This window comes from Hyperoodon ampullatus (genome assembly GCF_949752795.1).
Source record: "Hyperoodon ampullatus genome assembly, chromosome: 5".
Lineage (NCBI taxonomy): Eukaryota > Metazoa > Chordata > Mammalia > Artiodactyla > Ziphiidae > Hyperoodon > Hyperoodon ampullatus.
Genome location: NC_136918.1, coordinates 59,271,586 through 59,283,968, shown reverse-complemented (window position 1 = coordinate 59,283,968; position 12,383 = coordinate 59,271,586).

The window sequence follows — 12,383 nt, the reverse complement described above, 5'->3', positions numbered from 1 at the left end:
GCGACCATGGCTCACGGGCCCAGCCGCTCTGTGGCATGTGGGAACCTCCTGGACCGGGGCACGAACCTGTGTCCCCTGCATCGGCAGGCGGACCCTCAGCCACTGCGCCACCAGGGAAGCCCGAGATCTTTTTAAATGGATGCCTTTAAAGCTATAAATTTCCATCTTAGAAAATGAAAAGTAGTTACAAACCAAAACTGCAATAATTCTGGCTTTTATGTTTGCCTATGTATTCACCTTTACTGGAGATCTTTATTTCCTCTTACTTCTTCAAGTTATTGTCTAGTGTCCTTTTGTTTCAATCTAAAGATTCCTTTTAGCATGTCTTATAGGGCTGGTCTAGCGGTAGTCAGCTTTTGTTTATCTGGGAATGTCTTAATTTCTCCCTCATTTTGGAAGGACAGTTTTGCCAGATATAAATTTGTTGGTTGAAAGTTTTTTCTTTTGACATTTTACATCATTCCACTGACTTCTAGTGTCCAAGGTTTCTTCTGAGTAGTCAGCTAGTAAATCTTATTGAGGATTCCTTATTTGTGATGTCACTTTTCTCTTGCTGCTTTCAAGATTCTCTCTTTGACTTTGTCTCTCAACAGTTTGATTATAATGTGTCAGTTTGTCTTATGCACAATACATTAAGCTTCTTAGATTTGTAGATTTAAGCATTTCATCATATCTGCAAGGTTTTCAGACATTATTTCTTCAAATAATCTCTTTGCCCCCTTCTTTCTTCTTCTAGGACACCCCCATAATTCTTCAAAATTTGTTTGGTTTATTTTTATAATTTCTATCTCTTTATTGATATTCTTATTTTGTTCATAAAATGTTTTCCTGATTTCTTTAGCTCTTTGTCCAGATTTTCCTTTAGCTTTTTGAGCATATTTAATACAGTTGTTTTGAAGTTTTTGTCTAGCAAGTCCAATGTCTGTGCTTTTTCAATGGTGGTTTCTATCAATTTGTTTTTTTGGATGGATTATATTTTTCACTTTTTTTGTATGCCTTGTGATTTTGTTGTTGTTGAAAGTTGAGCATCTGACAGTTATAATGCGGTAACTCTGGAAATCAGATTTTCCTTATTCCCCAGGGTTTGCTTTTCCTTTTTTAAAATTATTACTGCTGTAGGCTGTGGTAGTCCACATGCTTTGAGATTTTTCCACGCCTTTTGCAAAGACTTTTCCTTATTGTGTGTGGTCATGGAAGTGTCTGTTCCTTTAGCTCATGTTCAGCTAATTTTTTTTTTTTTTTCCAGTACGTGGGCCTCTCACTGTTGTGGCCTCTCCCATTGCGGAGCACAGGCTCCAGACATGCAGGCTCAGTGGCCATGGCTCACGGGCCTAGCCGATCCGTGGTATGTGGGATCTCCCCGGACTGGGGCATGAACCCATGTCCCCTGCATCAGCAGGCGGACTCTCATCCACTGTGCCACCAGGGAAGCCCCAGCTAATGTTTTGACAGATTTCCTTGAATGTCAGGAGTTAAAAAACAAGACGACAACAAAAACTCACAAAAAATTTTAAAAAGCAGAAAGACAAAAAAACCCAACTACTTCTCACAGTCTCTGCATCTTGGCTCTATGTTAAAACACTCCTTCAAATACTCCAGTAGGCTTTCTCTGATCCTAGGAATCGGCCCAAAGTGAAAACTTAAGGCCTTTTCAGGCCTTCCTGGGTATGCAGCTTGCCTGGGCATGTGTGTAGCTTTCTAAATTCCCCCTATAGACAGCTGCTTTTGAATGTCCTAATTTCCCAAAGAATCACATCCTAACTCATCCTCCAGTTCTTAGACAATCTATAGGTTGTTTACACCTGTAATCTTTTTTTTTCTTCTTCTATTTTTTTGGCCATGTGGCATGTGGGATCTTAGTTCCCTGACCAGGGATGAACCTATGCTCCCTGCAATGGAAGCTCATTGTCTTAACCACTGGACCACCAGGAAAGTTCCTATACCTGTAATCTTTTGTCCCAGGCATCTGTGAGTCTGTAGTCCACCTTGCATCTTTTACAAGCAGTGCCCACTGCTTTTTCCAAGTTCCAAGTTAGGCAAATTGAAGATGAGCGTCTTGTGTCGGTAGTTCAAGCACCTCCAGAGATGTCAGAATAGATGTACATGATGCTTTTCAAATAAAGTCTGCTCTGTTCCCTTGTCAAGGGAGGGAACTGGGAACTGGGCTGCTGCTGCTTCAAGATCAGGACTGCTGTTGCACTGGGGTGGGAAGGTGAAAGGGTGAATAAAAATGCCCCCAAACTTTCCTATCATTTTGAAGATGGCTTTTTCTTGATTGGGTATTTGTTTTGTTGCTATAAACCTTTGACTATTTTTCAGAGCATCAACAACGGTCCTGACATTTTCTCCTTCTCTCTCTCTCTTTTTGGATGTTTCTGTGGAAACATATCAGTGTTTATCCAATATCAAACATATTGGAGTTTCCTAGTTCATCATTTGTCTTTACCACTCTTTTATTTAGCCCCAGTCTTTTTATAACCTGATCTTGCAAGTGATATACCATCACTTCTTTTTTTTTTTTTGATTTTTTTTATTAGTTTCTGCTTTATAACAAAGTGAATCAGTCATACATATACATCTGTTCCCACATCCCTTCCCTCATGCATCTCCCTCCCTCCCACCCTCCCCATCCCACCCCTCCAGGCAGTCACAAAGCACCCAGCTGATCTCCCTGTGCTCTGCGGCTGCTTCCCACTATCTATCTACCTTACGTTTGGTAGTGTATATATGTCCATGCCTCTCTTTCGCTTTGTCACAGCTTACCCTTCCCCCTCCCCATATCCTCAAGTCCATTCTCAAGTAGGTCTGTGTCTTTATCTCTGTCTTACCCCTATGTTCTTCATGACATTTTTTTTCTTAAATTCCATATATATGTGTCAGCATACAGTATTTGTCTTTCTCTTTCTGACTTACTTCACTCTGTATGACAGACTCTAGGGCCATCCACCTCATTACAAATAGCTCAATTTCATTTCTTTTTATGGCTGAGTAATATTCCATTGTATATATGTGCCACATCTTCTTTACCCATTCATCCGATGATGGACACTTAGGTTGTTTCCATCTCTGGGCTATTGTAAATAGGGCTGCTATGAACATTTTGGTACATGTCTCTTTTTGAATTATGGTTTTCTCAGGGTATATGCCCAGTAGTGGGATTGCTGGGTCATATGGTAGCTCTATTTGTAGTTTTTTAAGGAACCTCCATACCGTTCTCCATAGTGGCTGTACCAATTCACATTCCCACCAGCAGTGCAAGAGTGTTCCCTTTTTTCCACACCCTCTCCAGCATTTATTGTTTCTAGATTTTTTGATGATGGCCATTCTGACTGGTGTGAGATGATATCTCATTGTAGTTTTGATTTGCATTTCTCTAATGAGTAAAGATGTTGAGCATCCTTTCATGTGTTTGTTGGCAGTCTGTATATCTTCTGTGGAGAAATGTCTATTTAGGTCTTCTGCCCATTTTTGGATTGGGTTGTTTGTTTTTTTGTTATTGAGCTGCATGAGCTGCTTATAAATTTTGGAGATTAATCCTTTGTCAGTTGCTTCATTTGCAAATATTTTCTCCCATTCTGAGGGTTGTCTTTTGGTCTTGTTTATGGTTTCCTTTGCTGTGCAAAAGCTTTTAAGTTTCATTAGGTCCCATGTGTCTATTTTTGTCTTTATTTCCATTTCTCTAGGAGGTGGGTCCAAAAGGATCTTGCTGTGATTTATGTCATAGAGTGTTCTGCCTATGTTTTCCTCTAAGAGTTTGATAGTGTCTGGCCTTACATTTAGGTCTTTAATCCATTTTGAGCTTATTTTTGTGTATGGTGTTAGGGAGTGATCTAATCTCATACTTTTACATGTCCCTGTCCAGTTTTCCAAGCACCACTTATTGAAGAGACTGTCCTTTCTCCACTGTACATTCCTGCCTCCTTTATCAAAGATAAGGTGACCATATGTCCGTGGGTTTATCTCTGGGCTTTCTATCCTGTTGATCTATCTTTCTGTTTTTGTGCCAGTACCATACTGTCTTGATTACTGTAGCTTTGTAGTATAGTCTGAAGTCAGGGAGCCTGATTCCTCCAGCTCCATTTTTCGTTCTCAAGATTGCTTTGGCTATTCGGGGTCTTTTGTGTTTCCATACAAATCGTGAAATTTTTTGTTCTAGTTCTGTGAAAAATGCCAGTGGTAGTTTGATAGGGATTGCATTGAATCTGTAGATTGCTTTGGGTAGTAGAATCATTTTCACGATGTCGATTCTTCCAATCCAAGAACATGGTACATCTCTCCATCTATTTGTATCATCTTTAATTTCTTTCATCAGTGTCTTATAATTTTCTGCATACAGGTCTTTTGTCTCCTTAGGTAGGTTTATTCCTAGATATTTTATTCTTTTTGTTGCAATGGTAAATGGGAGTGTTTCCTTGATTTCACTTTCAGATTTTTCATCATTAGTATATAGGAATGCCACAGATTTCTGTGCATTAATTTTGTATCCTGCAACTTTACCAAATTCATTGATTAGCTCTAGTAGTTTTCTGGTAGCATCTTTAGGATTCTCTATTTATAGTATCATGTCATCTGCAAACAGTGACAGCTTTACTTCTTCTTTTCCGATTTGGATTCCTTTTATTTCCTTTTCTTCTCTGATTGCTGTGGCTAAAACTTCCAAAACTATGTTGAATAAGAGTGGTGAGAGTGGGCAACCTTGTCTTGTTCCTGATCTCAGTGGAAATGGTTTCAGTTTTTCACCATTGAGGACGATGCTGGCTGTGGGTTTGTCATATATGGCCTTTATTATGTTGAGGAAAGTTCCCTCTATGCCTACTTTCTGCAGGGTTTTTATCATAAATGGGTGTTGAATTTTGTCGAAAGCTTTCTCTGCATCTATTGAGATGATCATATGGTTTTTCTCTTTCAATTTGTTAATATGGTGTATCACGTTGATTGATTTGCGTATATTGAAGAATCCTTGCATTCCTGGAATAAACCCCACTTGATCATGGTGTATGATCCTTTTAATGTGCTGTTGGATTCTGTTTGCTAGTATTTTGTTGAGGCTTTTTGCATCTATGTTCATCAGTGATATTGGCCTGTAGTTTTCTTTCTTTGTGACATCCTTGTCTGGTTTTGGTATCAGGTTGATGGTGGCCTCGTAGAATGAGTTTGGGAGTGTTCCTCCCTCTGCTATATTTTGGAAGAGTTTGAGAAGGATAGGTGTTAGCTCTTCTCTAAATGCTTGATAGAATTCGCCTGTGAAGCCATCTGGTCCTGGGCTTTTGTTTGTTGGAAGATTTTTAATCACAGTCTCAATTTCAGTGCTTGTGATTGGTCTGTTCCTATTTTCTATTTCTTCCTGATTCAGTCTTGGCAGGTTGTGCATTTCTAAGAATTTGTCCATTTCTTCCAGGTTGTCCATTTTATTGGCATAGAGTTGCTTGTAATAATCTCTCATGATCTTTTGTATTTCTGCAGTGTCAGTTGTTACTTCTCCTTTTTCATTTCTAATTCTATTGATTTGAGTCTTCTCCCTTTTTTTCTTGATGAGTCTGGCTAATGGTTTACCAGTTTTGTTTATCATCTCAAAGAACCAGCTTTTAGTTTTATTGATCTTTGCTATCGTTTCCTTCATTTCTTTTTCATTTATTTCCGATCTGATTTTTATGATTTCTTTCCTTCTGCTAACTTTGGGATGTTTTTGTTCTTCTTTCTCTAATTGCTTTAGGTGGAAGGTTAGGTTGTTTATTCGAGATGTTTCCTGTTTCTTAAGGTGGGATTGTATTGCTATAAACTTCCCTCTTAGAACTGCTTTTGCTGCATCCCATAGGTTTTGGGTCGTCGTGTCTCCATTGTCATTTGTTTCTAGGTATTTTTTAATTTCCTCTTTGATTTCTTCAGTGATCACTTCGTTATTAAGTAGTGTATTGTTTAGCCTCCATGTGTTTGTATTTTTTACAGCTCTTTTCCTGTAATTGATATCTAGTCTCATAGCATTGTGGTCGGAAAAGATACTTGATACAATTTCAATTTTCTTAAATTTACCAAGGCTTGATTTGTGACCCAAGATATGATCTATCCTGGAGAATGTTCCATGAGCACTTGAGAAAAATGTGTATTCTGTTGTTTTTGGATGGAATGTCCTATAAATATCAATTAAGTCCATCTTGTTTAATGTATCATTTAAAGCTTGTGTTTCCTTATTTATTTTCATTTTGGATGATCTATCCATTGGTGAAAGTGGGGTGTTAAAGTCCCCTACTATGATTGTGTTACTGTCGATTTCTCCTTTTATGGCTGTTAGTATTTGCCTTATGTATTGAGGTGCTCCTACGTTTGGTGCATAAATATTTACAATTGTTATATCTTCTTCTTGGATCGATCCCTTGATCATTATGTAGTGTCCTTCTTTGTCTCTTCTAGTAGTCTTTATTTTAAAGTCTATTTTGTCTGATATGAGAATTGCTACTCCAGCTTTCTTTTGGTTTCCATTTGCATGGAATATCTTTTTCCACCCCCTTACTTTCAGTCTGTATGTGTCTCTAGGTCTGAAGTGGGTCTCTTGTAGACAGCATATATATGGGTCTTGTTTTTGTATCCATTCAGCCAATCTGTGTCTTTTGGTGGGAGCATTTAGTCCATTTACATTTAAGGTAATTATCGATATGTATGTTCCTATTCCCATTTTCTTAATTGTTTTGGGTTCATTATTGTAGGTCTTTTCCTTCTGTTGTGTTTCTTGCCTAGAGAAGTTCCTTTAGCATTTGTTGTAAAGCTGGTTTGGTGGTGCTGAACTCTCTCAGCTTTTGCTTGTCTGTAAACGTTTTAATTTCTCCATCAAATCTGAATGAGATCCTTGCTGGGTAGAGTAATCTTGGTTGCAGGTTTTTCTCCTTCATCACTTTAATTATGTCCTGCCACTCCCTTCTGGCTTGTAGAGTTTCTGCTGAGAGATCAGCTGTTATCCTGATGGGGATTCCCTTGTGTGTTATTTGTTGCTTTTGCCTTGCTGCTTTTAATATGATTTCTTTGTGTTTAATTTTTGACAGTTTGATTAATATGTGTCTTGGCGTATTTCTCCTTGGATTTATTCTGTATGGGACTCTCTGGGCCTCCTGGACTTGATTAACTATTTCCTTTCCCATATTAGGGAAGTTTTCAACTATAATCTCTTCAAATATTTTCTCAGTCCCTTTCTTTTTCTCTTCTTCTTCTGGAACCCCTATAATTCGAATGTTGGTGCGTTTAATGTTGTCCCAGAGGTCTCTGAGACTGTCCTCTGTTCTTTTCATTCTTTTTTCTTTATTTTGCTCTGCAGCAGTTATTTCCACTATTTTATCTTCCAGGTCACTTATCCGTTCTTCTGCCTCAGTTATTCTGCTATTGATCCCATCTAGAGTATTTTTTATTTCATTTATTGTGTTTTTAATTGATGCTTGATTCATCTTTAGTTCTTCTAGGTCCTTGTTAACTGTTTCTTGCATTTTGTCTATTCTATTTCCAAGATTTTGGATCTGGGAAATAGAATCTTGGATCATCTTTACCATCATTATTCTGAATTCTTTTTCAGGTAGACTCCCTATTACCTCTTCATTTGTTAGGTCTGGTGGGTTTTTATCTTGCTCCTTCTCCTGCTGTGTGTTTTTCTGTCTTCTCATTTTGCTTATGTTACTGTGTTTGGGGTCTCCTTTTTGCAGGCTGCAGGTTCGTAGTTCCCGTTGTTTTTGGTGTCTGTCCCCAGTGGCTAAGGTTGGTTTAGTGGGTTGTGTAGGCTTCCTGGTGGTGGGGACTAGTGCCTGTGTTCTGGTGGATGAGGCTGGATCTTGTCTTTCTGGTGGGCAGGTCCACGTCTGGTGGTGTGTTTTGGGGTGTCTGCGGACTTTTTATGATTTTAGGCCACCTCTCTGCTAATGGGTGTGGTTGTGTTCCTGTCTTGCTAGTTGTTTGGCATAGGGTGTCCAGCACTGTAGCTTGCTGGTCGTTGAGTGAAGCTGGGTGCTGGTGTTGAGATGGAGATCTCTGGAAGATTTTCGCCGTTCGATATTATGTGGAGCTGGGAGGTCTCTTGTGGACCAGTGTCCTGAAGTTGGCTCTCCCACCTCAGAGGCACAGCACTGACTCCTGGCTCCTCAATTTGGGATGATTTGTTGTCTATTCATGTATTCCACAGATGCAGAGTACATCAAGTTGATTGTGGAGCTTTAATCCGCTGCTTCTGAGGCTGCTGCGAGAGGTTTCCCTTTCTCTTCTTTGTTCTCACAGCTCCTGGGTGTCAGCTTTGGATTTGGCCCCGCCTCTGCGTGTAGGTCGCCGGAGGGCGTCTGTTCTTCGCTCAGACAGGACAGGGTTAAAGGAGCAGCCTCTTCGGGGACTCTGGCTCACTCAGGCTGGGCGGGAGGGAGGGGCACGGAGTGCGGGGCGAGCCTGCAGTGGCAGAGGTCGGCGTGACGTTGCACTAGCCCGAGGTGCGCCGTGCGTTCTCCCAGGGAAGCCGCCCCTGGATCCCGGGACCCCGGCAGTGGCGGGTTGAACAGGCTCCCGGAAGGGCGGTGTGGACAGTGACTTGCGCTCGCACACAGGATTCTTGGCGGTGGCAGCAGCAGCCCCAGCGTCCCACGCCCGTCTCTGGGCTCCGTGCTTTCAGCCGCGACTCGCGCCCGTCTGTGGAGCCCCTTTAAGCAGCGCTCTTAATCCCCTCTCCTCGCGCACCAGGAAACCAAGAGGGAAGAAAAAGTCTCTTGCCTCTTCGGCAGCTCCAGAGTTTTCCCGGACTCCCTCCCGGCTAGCTGTGGCACATTAGCCCCCTTCAGGCTGAGTTCTCGCCGCCAGCCCCAGTCCTCTCCCTGCGCTCTGACCGAAGCCCGAGCCTCAGCTTCCAGCGCCGCCCGCCCCGGCGGGCGAGCAGACAAGCCTCTCGGGCTGGTGAGTGCCGCTCGGCACCGCTCCTCTGTGCGGGAATCTCTCCGCTTTGCCCTACCCAGGTATGTGGGGGAGTTTCTTGCCTTTTGGGAGGTCTGGGGTCTTCTGCCAGCGTTCAGTATGTGTTCTGTAGGAGTTGTTCCACGTGTAGCTGTATTTCTGGTGTATCCATGGGGAGGAAGGTTATCTCCGCGTCTTACTCTTCCGCCATCTTACCCGGAAGTCTCTACCATCACTTCTGTCATGTGCTATTGTTCATTCAGACTCACCCTGGAACAATGTAGGAGGAACTACACAAGAGTGTGAATACCAGGAGGTGGGGATCACTGGGAGTCATCTTAGAGGTTGCTTACCACAGCATAGGATGAGAACTTTCCTCTAAAGTGATGTTGGTTGAAACCACAGTTTTTATTTTATTTATTTTTTCCCTTGTTTTTTGGCCACACAGCTTGAGGGATCTTAGTTCCCCGACCAGGGATTGAACCCGGGACCCGGCAGTGAAAACTCAGAGTCCTAATCACTGAACTGATAGGGAATTCACTACCACAATTCCCTAGACATTAAGCTAGAACTTTAGTTTGGAAAACATTAAGAGGAGGTGTTTAGCTCAGATAACAATGATTACTGTTTGCCCTGGCAAACAGTAATCTACTAGATATTGGACTTCTTAGGGGAATGAGTCAGGCACAGCTTCTGCCTTTGAGGAACTCCCAGACAGCTGGACAGGTAATTTGAAAGCAGCACGACTCAGTCCTATACAGAGGGCTAGGGGAACCTGAGGGGTAGACTTCGCTCACCCTGGAGGGTGAGGGATGTTCCTGTTCCAAATGATACCTGGATAGAACTTAGAGAGAGTGAGCTGTGGCTGTGCTGGAAGGCATTCTAGGTAGAAGGATCTGCATGAGGATAGGTTGGAGGCTAGTAATGAATGCAATATTATTCTTGCTGAGAAAACAATCCACATGGTTAAATTAGAAACTAGACAGCATAGTATGGGTAATTTATGTTTTGATAAAAGCATGCACAAGGTCTTATGGGACCCTTCAGAACTTCATAGGAAGAGGTAGGAAAGTCCTGTCGTAGGAGGTTCTTGGGCTAATTTTGGGTGACTGCAAAGTAGCTGGGTGGAGAGGTCACTTCTTGCAGAATGAAGGTGTAAAGCATAGGGGACCAGAAAGTGTGGTGTTCTGCTATGAGGAACGTCCAAGGAGTTCATTATGATTGGTGTGGACATTGCGTGGGGTAGGGAGCTGCACAGTGGAGGGGATTTCACTTAACTGAAATGTAAGGGTTGTTGAGGGGTTTGTGTCATAAAGGGCCTGTGTAACCCTATATCCTAAAGGGCTTGAACTACGTTGTGAAGGTAAAGAGGACTGCTGGTGAGGTAGTCACATAATCATCAGGAGGGTCACATAGTGTATAGGGACTTGAGTACTCTTCGTAGACCCTAATAATAATGAATATTTAAAAAATTTAAAGATATTTTATTTTAGTTATTTATTTTTTGGCTATGCTGTGTGGCTTGTGGGATCTTAGTTCCCAGACCAGGGATTGAACCTGTGCCCCACTGCAGTGCAAACATGGAGTTCTAATCACTGGACCACCAGGGAATTCCCCCAAAATATTTTAAATTTAAAAATTAAACATTTTTTTCTCACCATAAAATCAACTCATGTTCATTATGGAAAATTGGAAAATGCCTAAAGAACAAAAGAGAGTAAAACCCCTCAATCTCACTACTCCAAGGAACGCTTGTTAATATTTCAGTGTATATTTTCCAAATATATTTATTTATATTTAAAAACTAGTCTCCAACTGTACAGGTATTTTGAAATAAAATTTAGCAATTTCCATTTTGAAATTAATATTTTATAACATTATCATCTAGTTCTTAGTTGAACACTTAATTGAAATGTAAACTGAAAAAGTTAATTGAACACTTTCATAATAATTATTTTATTTTTTGTAGGTAACTAATACTGAATTTTATTTTATTTTTAAAAATTTTATTGAAGTATAGTTGATTTACAGTGTTGTGTTGGTTTCTGCTGTACAGCAAAGTGACTCAGTTAATACATATATATATTCTTTTTCATATTCTTTTCCATTATGGTTTATCACAGGATATTGAATATAGTTCCCTGTGCCATACAGTAGGACCTTGTTGTTAATTCATCCTATATATACTAGTTTGCATCTGCTAATCCCAAACTCCCAGTCCGTTCCTCTCCTAATACCCTCCCCCTTGGCAACCACAAGTCTGTTCTCTATGTCTGAGAGTCTGTTTCTCTTTTGTAGACAGGTTCATTTGTGTTGTATTTTAGATTCCACGTATAAGTGATATCATCAACATAATTTTTTAGATAAACTTTTAGAAGCTGGATCAAAGAATATACATGTTTTATTCTATTTGATATATATTGCTGAATTACTTTTGAAAAGGGGTTTATCAGTTGTGTTATTGGTATTTGGTGATGTTCATTCTTTGTGTTAGTTATTTTTATTGAATCACTTTTAAATAGCATTAATGAGAGCCTGTGAGAGGCCCCCAATGGCCAAGCTAATTTCTGCAAAAATATTATCAGTTGATTAAAAAGGAATTGTATCTAGTTGTTAAATCTTAATGGCAGAAAGAGGGGAGTGGCTAGAAATATCTTAGCTGTTTTAAAGGCCTTATCCTATAGTTAGAGAAGAGGTGCAATTTGCTTTCCTTTCAAATTCTTGTTCATCCTTTCAAATTCTTGTTCATCAGACTACGAAATGTTTTGAATTTCACTGCTGTGTAATATGAAGGTTAAGATTATGTTAATTTCAGGGCTTCCCTGGTAGTGCAGTGGTTAAGAATCCGCCTGCCAATGCAGGGGACACGGGTTTGAGCCCCGGTCTGGGAAGATCCCATATGTCGTGGAGCAACTACTTGGCACCACAACTACTAAGCCTGTGATCTAGAGCCTGCGAGTCACAACTACTGAACCTGAGTGCCACAACTACTGAAGCCCACGCCCCTAGAGCCTGTGCTCCACAACAAGAGAAGCTGCCACAATGAGAAGCTTGCACACCTCAACGAAGAGTGCCCCCCCTCTGCAACTAGAGAAAAGCCCGTGCGCAGCAATGAAGACCCAATGCAGTGAAAAATAAAATAAATAATAAAAAAATTTAAGAAAAGATTATGTAATTTCAAACAGGTTTAATATCAACTGATTATTTTTTGGTGTTAAAGCTAATATTTATTGAGTATTTACTATGTGTCAGTGCTCCAAACATTTTACATGTAGCAATGCATTTAATTCTCATGGCTATTATGAAATAATTACTATTTTAAATACCATTTTACTGGCAGGAAATAGAATATTAGTTTCTAACCAGAGTTACTTATCAAAAAGGTTAAATAACTTGCCCAAGGCCACACAGCTAGTAAGTATTGGAGCCAAGATTCCAACCAGGGCCCTTAACCTCCCTGCTCTAATGTCTCCCTGGGA